Source organism: Carassius gibelio, chromosome B25 (genome assembly GCF_023724105.1).
Source record: "Carassius gibelio isolate Cgi1373 ecotype wild population from Czech Republic chromosome B25, carGib1.2-hapl.c, whole genome shotgun sequence".
Lineage (NCBI taxonomy): Eukaryota > Metazoa > Chordata > Actinopteri > Cypriniformes > Cyprinidae > Carassius > Carassius gibelio.
This window is the reverse complement of record NC_068420.1, coordinates 22,134,873-22,150,545: the sequence shown is the minus strand read 5'-3', so window position 1 is coordinate 22,150,545 and position 15,673 is coordinate 22,134,873. Positions and strand designations below refer to the sequence as shown.

Genomic DNA, 15,673 nt, shown 5'->3' with positions numbered 1-15,673 from the left:
CAATGTCATGTGGTTATTTATTTATTTTGTGGACAATACATTGCTATGACTGCCGGAAATACTTTGTTATAACTAGTCAGACTGATTGCCTTTTTCTTAGCTGTGTTCTCACCTGATGAAGCCACACGCTCCGATCAACACGCATCACAGCCTCTACAGTCACATCTGGAGTTTAATGCTGTCTGTGTTTGTCTTTTCTGCAACAATAACTACCTTCTGAGACAAAAAGGTCCTGCTTATATTTTTCCTATAATATTTCACATATACTTCACATTAGTTTAGAAAATGTTTTTGAATTATTCACTATTTACCTACTGATTGTTTTGTGCTGGTTTATTGTCAATATTATTAATTATTATGAGATTAAGTATTAAAAATGTATTAATTGCAACAGGCCAAAAAATACAGTAAAGGAGGTTCAAATTAAAAAGATAGTTGGAATTAAGTATCAAATTAAATATTTAAAATATTTATTTTATACCTTATAAATTGTTTTGTGAATTTACGCAATGATCTCGGTTTGCAATAACTGCTTTAATCTAGTCTTTTTTTATATTTTTATGCATGTTTCGGCATGAGGGAACACTATATTGTCATACAGAGGATTGTATATATTTATGCACTGATGAGAATAATCAATGTGTCCATACAGTTCTGGAAAGAAATCTTGTGTACCCATGAACATAATTTGTCAACAACATCATTTTGTTAACATTTAGTGCATAAACTCTTAAGGTCACTGAAGTAAATGTAAATTCATAATTATTAACTAATTCAACGACATAGAAATAATGATTAGAAGTAATTTTGTAGCTCTTAAACTTTAACAAATCTTCTCTAAAGTCATCTGAAAATTCTCTTCATGCGTTGGAACAGAATGAAAAAAAAAAAAAACAGCTTTAAACTCTTTATTAAACAGCTTTTTATCAAGAAAGTAATAATTTTACTTTTCCCAGTTGTTTGGTTATAAAATGTTAGAATTTATATTTGGTTATAAAATAGTAGAATTCATATATAATGTGTGTAAAAACTAAATATCTAAGTCAGACTTCTGTTTATTATGTATAATGACTAAGCTGATAAACTGATGTGATCTCTTATAGTTCATTTATTTTTAAATATATTTAATTTATTTATTTCATTAACTTCTGAGTCAGCAAAGATTAGATTAGCTGATTAAAGCCTAGGAATAAAAGAGTTATTATTATGATTAATTATTATTATTTTTATTCTGTTGTAACAGTAGTAGCAAAAACTGTAGGCCTACTTCAATTTGTACAAATTTCTAGAATATTTGTATATTTTGAAGCGTAATATAGATGAACCATGAGGTTTAATGGTGTTTAATGTACTGCAATGAACTGAAACCCACTGTAGCCCTACATCTGATAAAGTCGAACCAACCTCCGAAACATTTGTGAGTGTTTCTTTAATGGGCACTTTCTGCCCTGCAGATACTTAAAAAAAAAAAAAAAAAGCATGTGCTTCTTGTTTGCATAACCTAATTTGTCCATTATCAAATTGTCCTGTTATATTTTTATAAATAATACAAAATGTTTAGATTAAATCTGTGTGTTGTGTGTGTCTGTATATATGTGTATATATATATATTTATTTATTTATTTATAACACACACACAGCCTATATGCTGTCCGTTGTTAATAAATTCCTGGGATTGTTTTAGTTATTTTTGTTCTATGAGTGTGTGCTGAAATATGCAGACCTCACAGCTCTTTAGAGCCTCAAATTCCTTTTTTCTACTCTTCCACCTACACTCCACCTTAAGAGCTTCAGTCTGTTGCACAACGGTGCAGGGCTTTTCTCCTGAACTGTCTTTAAATAGCCGTCTGGAAGATCTGGAAGTCAGCTGTCAAACCCTGAAATAAAAAATGACATTGGTCGAAGAAAACCTTCATAATGAGCCTGTGATGTCTCATGAACTCTAAATGCTGTGATCATTGCTTCAAATTCAAGAATATACCAACTGGGTAACACTATTTGAACACTAGAGAACAGTATGTAAAATATTTTACAGTCAGGATTTTCCAGCAGCTAATAAAGATCTCTATCCTAGTAACATTTCATAGACAACATTTCATAAAGCAAACTTCTACTTCCTAAAAACACCTCATTTGAGTATTAAATGTGCCATGCTGAAGAATATCAAATGTACCTTTTCTTAGATGTATTGGTTATTCAGCAGTATAACACCACAATTGTTAGAAAGTGAGGGATCACATTAAAAAAATGTGTTCAAGGTTCAAGAGAAATATGAGTAAGACTTCCTGGAAGAAACTGCACACTTCACTATACTGATCTATCTCAGAATTCAGTGTCATCAATTGTCATACTGAAATAAAGCCAAACATTCATGCTGCTAGGTATGACTCATGATTTCCTTTTACACTTCTGCTAGTATCAAGTGGAACATTAGGTCATGAAGAAGAGCACTCACTGTGGAGATCAACCTCATCAAGTTGGAAAACCATCCTAAATCTTGCTCAGACCAGCAACAAGTTGTTAAAGTTATCTTTATTTATTTTTATTTTTATTTCAGCAAGGAAGAGCTACTTATACTATCTTTAATAACACAGTGTGACTACAAAGAGTGGTACTTTTCAGAATGTTACTGAAGACATTCAGTGATGATTGACAAGAGAGGCTGGAAGTCAGTGAACTCGCCAAAAGATTACAGAAATCAGTTTACCTTAAAAAGGTCAAGAAGACCATAAAGAGAAATCAGATAAATAATTTATTGCTATTTTTTTTTCATTTTTTTAAGGGCACACATAATACAATTTCATGCCTTTTTTTTAAAAATGACTTTTATTTTGGATTTTAATGTTGCCACTCTAGGGATATAATTTAACTGAAAAAATAATGCTTGTTTGGCAATTCATGTTTCAAAGTTTTAGCCCAAAAAAAAACAAACAATAACAAAACGTAATAATAATAATGACAAATAAATAAATAAATAAATTTCTCTTAAATTAAACTAAACATTATTTGTAAAATTCTGTTGAACAATAATGCTTATTTATGAAAATAGCATGTATCATATTTAATATGTACATTTCAAGGGCCTATAAATTATTAGTATGACCAAAACTTTGCTGAAAAACCTGTTGTACACAACCTACTTCATGCCTTGTCCTCGTCCTTGATACTTGCATTTAAGCATTTAGCAGACGCTTTTATCCAAAGTGACCTACAGTGCATTCATGCTATACATTTTTTTTTCTACCAGTATGTGTGTTCCTTGGGATTTGAACCCACAACCTTTTGTGCTGCTCACAGTCACAGGAACACATACTTTTTATTTGCTTGGAAACCTCGATTTTTAAAATGTAAATGTATACTGAACAAAATGATAAATGCAACACTTTTGTTTTTGCCCCCATTTTTCTTTGGTTGAACTCAAAGATTTAAGACTTTTTCTATGTACACAAAAGGCCCACAAATCTGTCTAAATCTGTATTAGTGAGCACTTCTCCTTTGGCGATATAATCCATCCACCTCACAGGTGTGGCATATCAAGATCCTGATTAGACAGCATGATTATTGCACAGGTGTGCTTAGGCTGGCCACAATAAAAGGCCCCTCTAAAATGTACAGTTTTATCACACAGCACAATGCCACAGATGTCGCAAGTTTTGAGGGAGCTTGCAATTGGCATGCTGACTGCAGGAATGTCCAAAAGAGCTATTGCCCATGAAGTGAATGCTCATTTCTCTGCAATAAGCCGTCTCCAAAGGTGTTTCAGAGAATTTAGCAGTACATCCACCGGCCTCACAACCTCAGACCACCTGTAACCACACCAGCCCAGGACCTCCACATCCAGCATCTTCACCTCCAAGATCGTCTGAAACCAGCCACCCAGACAGCTGCTGCAACAATTGGTTTGCATAACCAAAGCATTTTTGCACAAACTGTCAGAAACCGTCTCAGGGAAGCTTATCAATCAATCAATCACCTTTATTTATATAGTGCTTTAAACAAAATACATTGCGTCAAAGCACTGAACAACATTCATTATGAAAACAGTGTGTCAATAATGCAAAATGATAGTTAAAGGCAGTTCATCATTGAATTCAGTTATGTCATCTCTGTTCAGTTTAAATAGTGTCTGTGCATTTATTTGCAATCAAGTCAATAATATCGCTGTAGATGAAGTGTCCCCAACTAAGCAAGCCAGAGGCGACAGCAGCAAGGAACCGAAACTCCATCAGTGACAGAATGGAGAAAAAAACCTTGGGAGAAACCAGGCTCAGTTGGGGGGCCAGTTCTCCTCTGACCAGACGAAACCAGTAGTTCAATTCCAGGCTGCAGCAAAGTCAGATTGTGCAGAAGAATCATCTGTTTCCTGTGGTCTTGTCCTGGTGCTCCTCTGAGACAAGGTCTTTACAGGGGATCTGTATCTGGGCTCTAGTTGTCCTGGTCTCCGCTGTCTTTCAGGACAGTAGAGGTCCTTTCTAGGTGCTGATCCACCATCTGGTCTGGATACGTACTGGATCTGGTGGCCACGGTGACCTCGGAATAAGAGAGAAACAGACAAATATTAGCGTAGATGTCATTCTTCTAATGATGTAGCAAGTACATAGGGTGTTATTGGAAGTGTTCTCGGTTCCGGTTTACCTAATTAATGCAGCCTAAAAATCCTTTAACGAATTTGGATATTAAAAGCATATTAGTATGTTATGTGTAAACCAGGTTAAAGAGATGGGTCTTTAATCTAGATTTAAACTGCAAGAGTGTGTCTGCCTCCCGAACGATGTTAGGTAGGTTATTCCACAGTTTAGGCGCCAAATAGGAAAAGGATCTGCCCCCCGCAGTTGATTTTGATATTCTAGGTATTATCAAATTGCCTGAGTTTTGAGAATGTAGCGGACGTAGAGGAGTATAATGTAAAAGGGGCTCATTCAAATACTGAGGTGCTAAACCGTTCAGGGCTTTATAAGTAATAAGCAATATTTTAAAATCTATACAATGTTTGAAAGGGAGCCAGTGCAGTGTTGACAGGACCGGGCTAATATAGTCATACTTCCTGGTTCTAGTAAGAACTCTTGCTGCTGCATTTTGGACTAGCTGTAGTTTGAACAACCACCTAATAAAGCATTACAATAATCTAACCTTGAGGTCATAAATGCATGGATTAACATTTCTGCATTTGACATTGAGAGCATAGGCCGCAATTTAGATATATTTTTGAGATGAAAAAATGCAGCTTTACAAATGCTAGAAACGTGGCTTTCTAAGGAAAGATTGCGATCAAATTGCACACCTAGGTTCCTAACTGATGACAAAGAATTGACAGAGCAACCATCAAGTCTTAGACAGTGTTCTAGGTTATTATAAGCAGAGATTTTAGGTCCTATAATTAACACCTCTGTTTTTTCAGAATCTAGCAGTAAGGAATTAAGGTGCGGTCACACTAGCCTTTGAACGTGCGAAATTATTTCGGACACCGCTGCGAATATGGGCGGGAGCAAGATATAACGGTTTCCCCTTATCACAACATGGGTTAATCTGTGCTTTTACTGTGTCTTTGGCGACGTCGTCGAAAGCGTCTTATTATATTGTACTCTGTCTCTCTCTCTCTCTATAAATATACACACTAAACAATAAAAAAAATATAGAACGTGTCCTCATTCAAATGTGCCATCTGTTCCTATTTCCATTGACACTGCGAACCATGCAGCTTCTTTTTTTATCTTTTAAATATGTATTATATAAAATAGGATGCTGCGCTACGGCTAAAATTAGCACTTCATTTTTTAATTTCTGTACAGAGAGGTCATGCAGTGACGTATCGATCATCTACTGGTCACACGACTTCACGTGATGCGAATTCGCAGGTCAGAGTTCACCAAACTTCAACTTTCGAACGCAGCGAAATGCGAAAATTTTCGCATGAGCCTGCGTTTCCGGTCTGACGCTTTCGCATGCGTATGAATGGAAGTCAATGGAATGAAAAGTGCACTGTGACCGCCCCTTTACTCGTCATCCAGTCTTTATATCGACTATGCATTACATTAGTTTTTCAAAGTGGTGTGTTTCACCGGGCCGCGAAGAAATATAGAGCTGAGTATCATCAGCATAGCAGTGAAAGCTAACACCATGTTCCCTGATGAGATCTCCCAAGGATAACATATGAAGCATGAAGAGTAGCGGCCCCAGTACTGAGCCTTGAGGTACTCCATACTGAACTTGTGATCAGTATGATACTTCTTCATTCATTGCTACGAACTGATGGCGGTCATATAAGTATGATAAAACCATGCTAATGCACTTCCATTAATGCCAACAAAGTGTTCAAGTCTATGCAAAGGAATGTTGTGGTCAATTGTGTCAAACACAGCACGAAGATCCAATAAAACTAATACAGATAGAGATACACCCACAATCAGATTATAAGAGCAGATCATTTGTAACTCTAAGGAGAGCAGTCTCAGTACTATGATTCGGTCTACATCCTGACTGGAAATCCTCACTTATACCATTTTTCTCTAAGAAGGAAAAAAATTGTGAGGGTACCACCTTTTCTAGTATCTTGGACAGAAAAGGGAGATTTGAGATTGGTCTATAATTAACTAGTTCTTTGGGGTCAAGTTGTGTTTTTTTGATGAGAGGCTTAATAACAGCCATTTTGAAGGTATTGGGGACATATCCTAATGACAATGAGGAATTTATAATAGTCAGAAGAGGATTTATGACTTCTGGAAGCACCTCTTTTAGGAGCTTAGATGGTATAGGGTCTAACATACATGTTGTTGGTTTAGATGATTTAACAAGCTTATACAATTCTTCCTCTCCTATAGTAGAGAATGAGTGGAACTGTTCCTCAGGGGATCTATAGTGCACTGTCTGATGCGATACTGTAGCTGACGGCTGAATGGTTGCAGTTTTATCTCTAATAGTATCGATTTTAGAAGTAAAGTAAGGTAAAGGATTTTATTGTCATTCCAAAGCATGTACATGAGCTGGAACGAAATTAGACACTGAGGCCCGGTTAAAACCATTCACAATAAATAACTAACTACTCATCAATAAATACAATAGATAAAATAACAAATAATACAAGCCCATATTAATATATGGGTACAGTCTCTCCACACACGAAAAACCCTTAAAAATTAGCAGCATAGTAATAAAGTTAGTGCAATCTAATTTAGGATAGCAAGTTCAGTTTATCAATTCTGTAGTTGTCAATGTTAAAAAGTCTCATGGCTTCTGGATAGAAACTGTTTTTTAACCTTGATGTCCTAGCTCTGATGTTGCGCAGCCTCCTGCCTGAAGGAAGAGGGTCAAATAGTCTATTGGCAGGGTGAGAGAAGTCTTTCATGATACTTGCAGCCCTAGTCTTGCATCTGTTGATGTATATATCTTCAATTGCAGGGAGACTACAACCGATGACTTTCTCTGCCGTCTTAACCACATGCTGTAGGGCCTTCCTCTCTGTTACAGAGCAGTTTCCATACCACACTGTTATACAAGATGTTAGGATGCTCTCCACCACACACCTATAAAAAGATGTGAGAACTGTAGTTCCCAAGCCAGCCTTTTTAAGCCTCCTCAGAAAATAAGCCTTTGATGAGCCTTTTTTACCAGATTATTACAGTTGGATTTCCACTTTAAGTCATCGTTGATATGTACTCTTGATATTTGTAGCTGGAGACAACTTTCACCTCAGCTCCCTCAATACAAATGGGAGGGGGGTGCCTCCTATTGGTTTTTCTAAAGTCCACAATAATTTCTTTAGTCTTTTCCACGTTAATGCATAGGTTGTTATCCTTGCACCAGGCCACCATTTGTTCCACCTCTGATCTATAGGCTGACTCGTCATTCTGAGATATGAGTCCCATCACCACAGTATCATCTGCAAACTTGACAACATGATTACTCGGGTGTCTGGCTGAGCAATCATATGTCAGCAGTGTGTACAACAATGGGCTCAGGACACTGTGGTGAGCCGGTGTTAAGAACAATGGTGGAAGAACAATTATTATGGATTTTTACAGACTAGTTCATAAACTAAGTAGTTCATAAAGTCATTACTGCTGTGGTGTTGGGAAATGTCAACACTTGTTGAGGCTTTATTTTTCGTTAATTTAGCCACTGTATTGAATAAATACCTGGGGTTATGTTTATTTTCTTCTAAAAGAGAAGAAAAGTAATCGGATCTAGCAGTTTTTAATGCTTTTCTGTAGGATAGATTACTTTCCCGCCAAGCAATACGAAATACCTCTAGTTTTGATTTCTTCCAGCTGCGCTCCATTTTTCGGGCTGCTCTCTTTAGGGTGTGAGTATGCTCATTATACCATGGTGTCAAACTGTTTTCCTTAAACTTCATTAAGCGTAAAGGAGCAACTGTATTTAAAGTGCTAGAAAAGAGAGAGTCCATAGTTTTTGTTACATCATCAAGTTATTCTGAGGTTTTGGATATGCTAAGGAATATGGATACATCAGGAAGATAACTTCTAACAAGAAGTAGAATTTAAAATTTTGGCTATATGAAGTTTGCACAAAACTAAATAATGATCTGAGATATCATCACCTGGCTGCATAATTTGAACACTATCAACATTAATTCCATGTGACAGTATTAAATCTAGAGTATGATTTTGACAATAAGTAGGTCCTGAAATGTGTTGTCTAACCCCAATAGAGTTCAGAATGTCTATAAATGCTGATCCCAATGCATATTTTTCATTATCAACATGGATATTAAAATCACCAACTATTTAAACTTTATCTGCAGCCAGAACTAACTTGGATGTAAAATCACCAAACTCTTTAATAAAGTCAGTATGGTGCACTGGTGGCCTGTATACAGTAGCCAGTACAAACATAACAGGGGATTTATCATTACAATTTGTTTCTATGGATAATGTTATATGAAGCACCATTACTTCAAACGAGTTATACTTGAACCCTGCCCTCTGAGAAATCCTGAAAACGTTGTTATAAATTGAAGCAACACCTCCCCCTTTGCCTTTTAGATGCGGCTCATGTTTATAACAGTAATCTTGGGGGGTGGACTCATTTAAAATAATGTAATCATCAGGTTTTAGCCAGGTTTCTGTCAAACAGAGCACATCTATATTATGATCAGTGATCATATTATTTACAAAAAGTGTTTTAGTAGAAAGGGATCTGACATTCAATAAGCCAAGCTTTATCTAGGTGAAAGAGTCTCTATGTGCTGAGAATTAGCTGACCTCTGTGACATGAGGCAGCTAGCAGACAGTCAGCTTAGCCAGTCTGCCTGCTTCCTGAGCTGGGCCCCAGTTAGTCAAGTATAAACACTAAGATTATTTGCCATATTTCTAGAGAGAAGAGTGGCGCCACCCCAGGAGGGATGAAGACCATCTGTTAGTTAGGTATTCTAGCAGGGCTAGTTCATCAAGGGTTTTAGCCAGTAAACAGGATGGTATATCGATCAGGACACAGGAATGAAGACAAGGAGATGTAATTTCTTCAATGAACTGTATTGAGATCCAGCAGTATTCATCAGATCATTCCAATATCCAGCATTGTCAATATAGTTTTTTGTCATGAACTCAACACATAAATATTGTAAGCTGAATCGTTCAGAACAGATAAAGGAAACTACATGACACAGGTATGTAGGCTGAACTATGCTGCTGAACTTGAACACTTTCCCGAACTCACTATAACCACACTAACTACACACTTCCTCCCCGTAATCACCGAAGAAGAGTCTTAAAGCGGCAGGCACCCAGAAACGTCAGAGCCTTTTATACAGCCGCCCCCAAATGTGCAAGCACATTTGCTTCCATTAAAGGCTCATCAGTCAGGCTGAGGGGGGCTCACCGAGGCATCATCCTCCCCCAACGGGAGAGCTGGCAACATCTCCAACCGAGCTACCGGTCGTGTGTACACATGTCCTCTGATGTCCACATCAGCAGATCTAATGCATCCATCGTCGCTTCGGTGGACATTAATTACATGTCCAATGGGCCACAGGGCTCGAGGTAGCTGTGGGTCCACCAGCATGACAACAGCCTTATCCTGTAGTTCAGGAGAAGTGTAGTGCCATTTCTGTCTGGTCTGCAGCCCAGGGAGATATTCTCTGATGAATCTGGACCAGAATTGGTCAGCAAGAACCTGTGAATGCCTCCAGCGTCTGCGACTCAGGAGCTCTGTCTCAGGATAGACCACTTGGGGTAGAGATCCATCGGGCCACCCCATAAGCAGACTGTTGGGCGTCACAGGGTCGATATCCGCAATGTCAGCAGATACATAACCCAATGGTTTAGAGTTGATTATTGCCTCAACTTCCAGGAGAATGGTGAGAATGACATCTTCATGAACAGGTTGTGCCCCCACACAGGTGTAAAGTGCAGACTTGACGGAGCGGACCTCTCTCTCCCACACTCCTCCAAAGTGTGGAGCTGCTGGGGGGTTAAACTGAAACTTAATCCTCTGACACGCGAGTCGTTTCCGCAAGGTTTCTCCATACTGGCAAAAGCCTCTCTAAGTTCCCGTTCTCCTCCTCTGAAGTTGGTCCCCTGGTCTGACAACAACTCTGCAGGTGTCCCCCTTTTGGCGATGAACCGTCTTAGGGCCATCAAGTAAGCCTCCTCATCCATATTTCTGAGGAGATCCAAGTGTACTGCCCTGGTTGTTAAACACTTAAATATTATCCCCCAGCGTTTCTCCTGGCATCTGCCCATCTTCACAAACATGGGTCCAAACGGGTAGCACCCTCAAGGTTGGCGTCCGCTGGAACATATGCACGTGGAAATGTGAGGAGAGGTAAGGACTCCAGTTCAGCCTCCCAGCTGGACCATGCTTGCAGGGGTTTAGCAGGTCAGTTAGAGTCATCCCAACCTCGCTTCTTATCCCACAGCTGCCTGATGATGAGCTTCGCTCGGGTGGAGAAAGGTAACATGTATCACAAGGGATCATATTGAGTAGCTAGAACTGTAAATGTTCCTCAGAGTTGGTACCCCATAGGACACAGGCCTATGTTTGTAGCCCAATGAGTCGGTTGCCCAATTCCAGCTGAGACCGAGTGTTGACTCCAGAGGATTGGACTTATCCTGTGCCAGCCACAGGTCAAGGCTTTCAGATCTGGCCTCTTGAGGCAAATGACTCAGGACATCTGGATTGTTGCAAGCCCATTGACGCAATTCAAAACCTGCAGAAATCAGAAGATCCCTGAGGCGATCCACCAGCAGTTTAGCTTCACCTTGCGTACTCACGCTCTGCAGGCAGTTATCTACGTAAAAGCAGTTCTCAACCGAGAATCTCAGGTCATCGTCCGGCTGGCAGTGGTCAACAACATGGCACTGCAGGGCGTATGTTGCACAGCACGGGCTACAGGTTGTGCCGAAAGGCAAAACTTGCCACTCAAATGTTCTTGGGGTTTCTTCCACCTTCAGGTCCCGCCACAGGAACCTTAGAAGGTGGCGATCTTCAGGGATGAGGCGGACTTGATGAAACATCCCCTTGATGTCTCCACTAACAGCTATGGGATGTTCACGAAATCTCAATAAGACTCCCAGCAAGGGGGCACCAAGGGTGGGGCCAGGTAGCAGGTACTGGTTCAGGGTCTGCCCGAGGTACTGGTGAGAGCAGTTAAAGACCAGGCGGTTCTTTCCATTGTGGCTGACGAGATGATGTGAGATGTACCATCCTTCTTTGGTAGAGGTCTCCTTAGTGACTTCCTTCACAGCACCGGTTTCTATGAGCTTCTGCATTTCCATCTCGTACGCATCTGCTAGTTTAGGGTCCTTTAAGAGTTGCCTCTCAGTACTTCGTAACATGGGCATAACTGACTCCTCTGGCGAGTGCAAAGATGGCATGCTTGGATGGCGCAGCATTGGTGTGGCGTACCTAAGAATTCCATCTACATTAGTACGGACCGTCTTGGCTTGTAAAGCTCATCCATTGGTGGCGCAGATGAAGTAAACAGACACTGTGCAGGTTGGATTGGCCACCCCCTGAATGGGGTAGGGCCTTGAAGAGTCCACCCGAGCCTGGTACAGACTGCGGCTGGGCCACCTGGTGGACCAAGCCTGACTGGTTCGACAGGTGTTATCAGCTCAGGGTTGTCGGAGCCTACAAGGAGTGCCACTTAGGTATTTGTATTTCCTCTTCAGACAGTCAATGGGGTAAGTGTGCTGTGCTAGGCTGAGGCGGCCAGCCGCGAAGGCACCATTGATCTTATAGCTGGTGTGAGGGTTTGCAGCTGGTGAGACATGGAAAGACACCGTGTGGCCATGGAGGATCTGGATGTCCTGTAAGACTGCTGGCAACAACATGGTCCTCTCTGACCCATCATCGAGGATCGCAAAGGTATCAAGTGTCCGGTCCTCATAATGTACAAGCACAGGGACGACCTTTAACATGACTCGATTGGTTGTAAACAGGATGGTGTATCGATCAGGACACAGGAATGAAGACGAGGAGATGTAATTTCTTCAATTAACTGTATTGAGATCCAGTAGTATTCATCAGAGCATTCCAATATCCAGCATTGTCAATATAGTTTTTTGTCATGAACTCAACACATAAATATTGGAAGCTGGATCGTTCAGAACAGATAAAGGAAACTACACAACACAGGTATGTAGGCTGAACTATGCTGCTGAACTTGAACACTTTTCCGAACTCACTGTAACCACACTAACTACACACTTCCTCCCCGTAATCACCAAATAAGAGTCTTAAAGCGGCAGGCACCCAGAAACGTCAGAGCCTTTTATACACCATCTCTTTTCAACAGGTCAGGTCTGCCCCAATAGCTCGTCCAATTGTCTATGAAACCTATGTTATTCTGTGGGCACCACTTAGACATCCAGCCATTGAGTGATGACAATCTGCTATGCATCTCGTCACCACGGTAAGCAGGGAGTGGACTAGAGCATATTACAGTGTCTGACATCGTGCTTGCAAGTTCATACACCTCTTTAATGTTATTTTTAGTGATCTTCCGGCTGGCGAAGTCAAACATCATTAGCGCCGGCATGAATAACAATCTTACTGTATTTACATTTAGCATTAGCCAGCACTTTTAAATTTGCCAAGATGTCAGGCGCTCTGGCTCCCGGTAAACATTTGACTATGGTGGCTGGTGTCTCTATATTCACGTTCCGTACAATAGAATCACCAATAACTAGAGCACTTTCATCAGGTTTCTCAGTGGGTGCATCACTGAGTGGGGAGAACCTGTTTAATGTTTTGATCGGAATGGAAGAGCGGTGTTTTGACCCACGACTACGCTGCCTCACTGTCACCCAGTAGCCCTGCTGCAGGGGCTCTGTTGCCGGAACTGGACAATGTACAGGAATCCCTGAGCTAGTCGCATCCAAAGCCGTATCTAGAGCCCCAACATTCTTACTGTCCTCAATTAAAGTTTGGATGCGTGTCTCTAATTCTGAAATCTTCTCTGTCATTCTAACTATTTCCCTGCATTTATCACATGTGAATCCCTCATCTGTGACAGAGATAGATAAACTGTACATGTGGCAAGAGGTGCAAATAACAATAGCAGGAGAAGCCATTACTCACCGTGCTTGATGAAATATTCTTACTGCGGTTGTTTGATGAACTTGTGAAAAACTGGAGCGAGAGAGAGGAGAGGAGAAAAGAGAGTTTTCTCAATTATTCATACACCATTTTTTTTTGTTGATAAAAACTTTTTACATTTTTTATTTTCATCCCACAGGCTTTTGGGGAACAATTATTTGTCAATCTCTCAATTGTCATTACTATGAATAGCATATATGAGCTATAAAAGGCTAATGTATCTCAACAAAAACACCTGTTTTTCATTGAGTGTCATATTACATACAAAGATATTCTATTTTTAGACAGATTATGAAAAAAATAAATAAATAAATAACACAAACGTAAAAGGCTTAAGCTTAGCAACAACTTTTTAAACTGGTAAATCCCCTCCAAATATTACAAATATTTGAAATAAATCAACTTTTATCTGCAGGTCAGTAGATTTCCCACTATTAAGAGTGAGGAGTTGTCGTCATAGTGCAGAGCCCCTCTCCTCGATATCACAGTCTCCGTCATGTTGGCAGAACACCGGCGGCAAAACATGTGTAGGACCTCGGTGAACAGTCACGTCAATAACTGCAGAATCGGCTGCTTCGGCCAAAGTAATTATGAGAGCCTACTTCCTCCAATCTGTGATCTGAACACAGTTAATGATTAGCTGAGGAAAACAATGCTCAAGATTGTCTGGACCCATTTTTTGTCAGGGTAACAAATGGCTAAAGGACATTGCGACATTAAGCGAAGTGATAACGTGATCATACAACAGAGGAAAGGTCTGTTGCAAAATGCCCCCGCTCATGAGGAAACTAATGGTACATTGACATCCTGAGTCCCTAAAAAGGAGCTGATTTAATTAACTCTTTTTACAAAATACAAGGATCCTGTGTATCACAGCATCACATGATCCCAATGTATGGAAACTCCCCAGGAATTGTTAATAATTAGTGGACCTCAACACAAAGAATCAATACAGGATCACCCCATGACTTTGCTTCCTGCTTGCTTGAGAATCTTTCTACGAACTGAACTTTTCAACAAACTATCTCAAAAGGACAACCATTAAGAAATCTGAAGGTTTAACTAGAGTCACAAATAATGTTTTATGCCTCAAGGTAATCGGTGCAACTTTCACCAATGTTTTACGTATGGTTTTTATAACTTTAACAGAGAGTGCTATTAAATGTGTGTAAGATATGGAAAGTTTAGTATTGAATGAAAGCTCACATTATTTATCTAAACTTGGAGCAAATGAAATTTCCAGATTCTGTATTGTGTGCATATTATGACACTTTATAAGGTATTAACTCAAAGATCCATCACACATGACAATGCCACATGATGTTTAATCGAGCAACAGTACGGGGCGTGTCTAAGCTCTGCAACAGCATCCCATTGGGAGATCGCACAGTGGGATGGACCAAATCTGCTTTGATAAAACCCCAATGCTCCAGTCTAGTCTCTAGTCTAGTCTCCAAGTGTGTCATCTCTTGTCGAGGGTGATGTCGTGTATCGTGTCGCTTAAATGCGGTGCGCTACGCTGCTCTTCCATCTAGGCCATGGCTTGAACTACCTACACGCTGCTAGCGTTCTTGCCATCCAGAACTCAAAACCACTCCGTTGAAACTTCGTGACAGTGAAACCATGCTTGCTTGCCCCTCTTCAACCCTGGCTTCTAGCCATCAGCGTGCTTGCAAGTCATAAAGAACTTCAACTTTCCGTGACAGAATCTTCAAAGCTCACGCCGCACAAACGAGAGGACTCGGAAGAAACGTTGTCCACCGTCAAGGCAAGAGCTGTTGAATCTCTCAAAATCGCCGGGCAGTCAACCAACCAATCAAGGCAAAGGGCATCCCCAGACGTCATCTACGCAACCGCGAATCCCAGCTGGGATTCCCCTTTCAGCTCAACGCGAGCCAAGGAGACGAAACGACACCGCGGCCAGCAGCACAACCACAAGTAAAGGCAAACAAACCTCTATCTATTGCTGAAATGGTGCAAGGTCGTTATTAAGTTGTAAAGATAAACTAGGGCTCTGCTTTTATTGATTCTTGATACGCCTGTGAATTTGGTAGAGATTTTCTCATTAACTCACCTCATAAATCCGTTGCAACTGTGTGTGTATGTGTATGTATGT

General features: G+C 40.2%; 1 protein-coding gene across 2 annotated transcripts in view; it reads left to right on the top strand.

Moving 5' to 3' along the window:
• Nucleotides 1–1,594, top strand: part of LOC128014372 (coiled-coil domain-containing protein 136-like) — a 29,530-nt gene extending 27,936 nt beyond the window's left edge. For both annotated transcript variants that reach the window (XM_052597950.1, XM_052597951.1), the window contains exon 10: nucleotides 101–1,594. The gene's annotated coding sequence lies outside the window, so the exon portion shown is untranslated. The remainder of the gene's footprint in view (nucleotides 1–100) is intronic.
• Nucleotides 1,595–15,673: the final 14,079 nt, after the last annotated feature.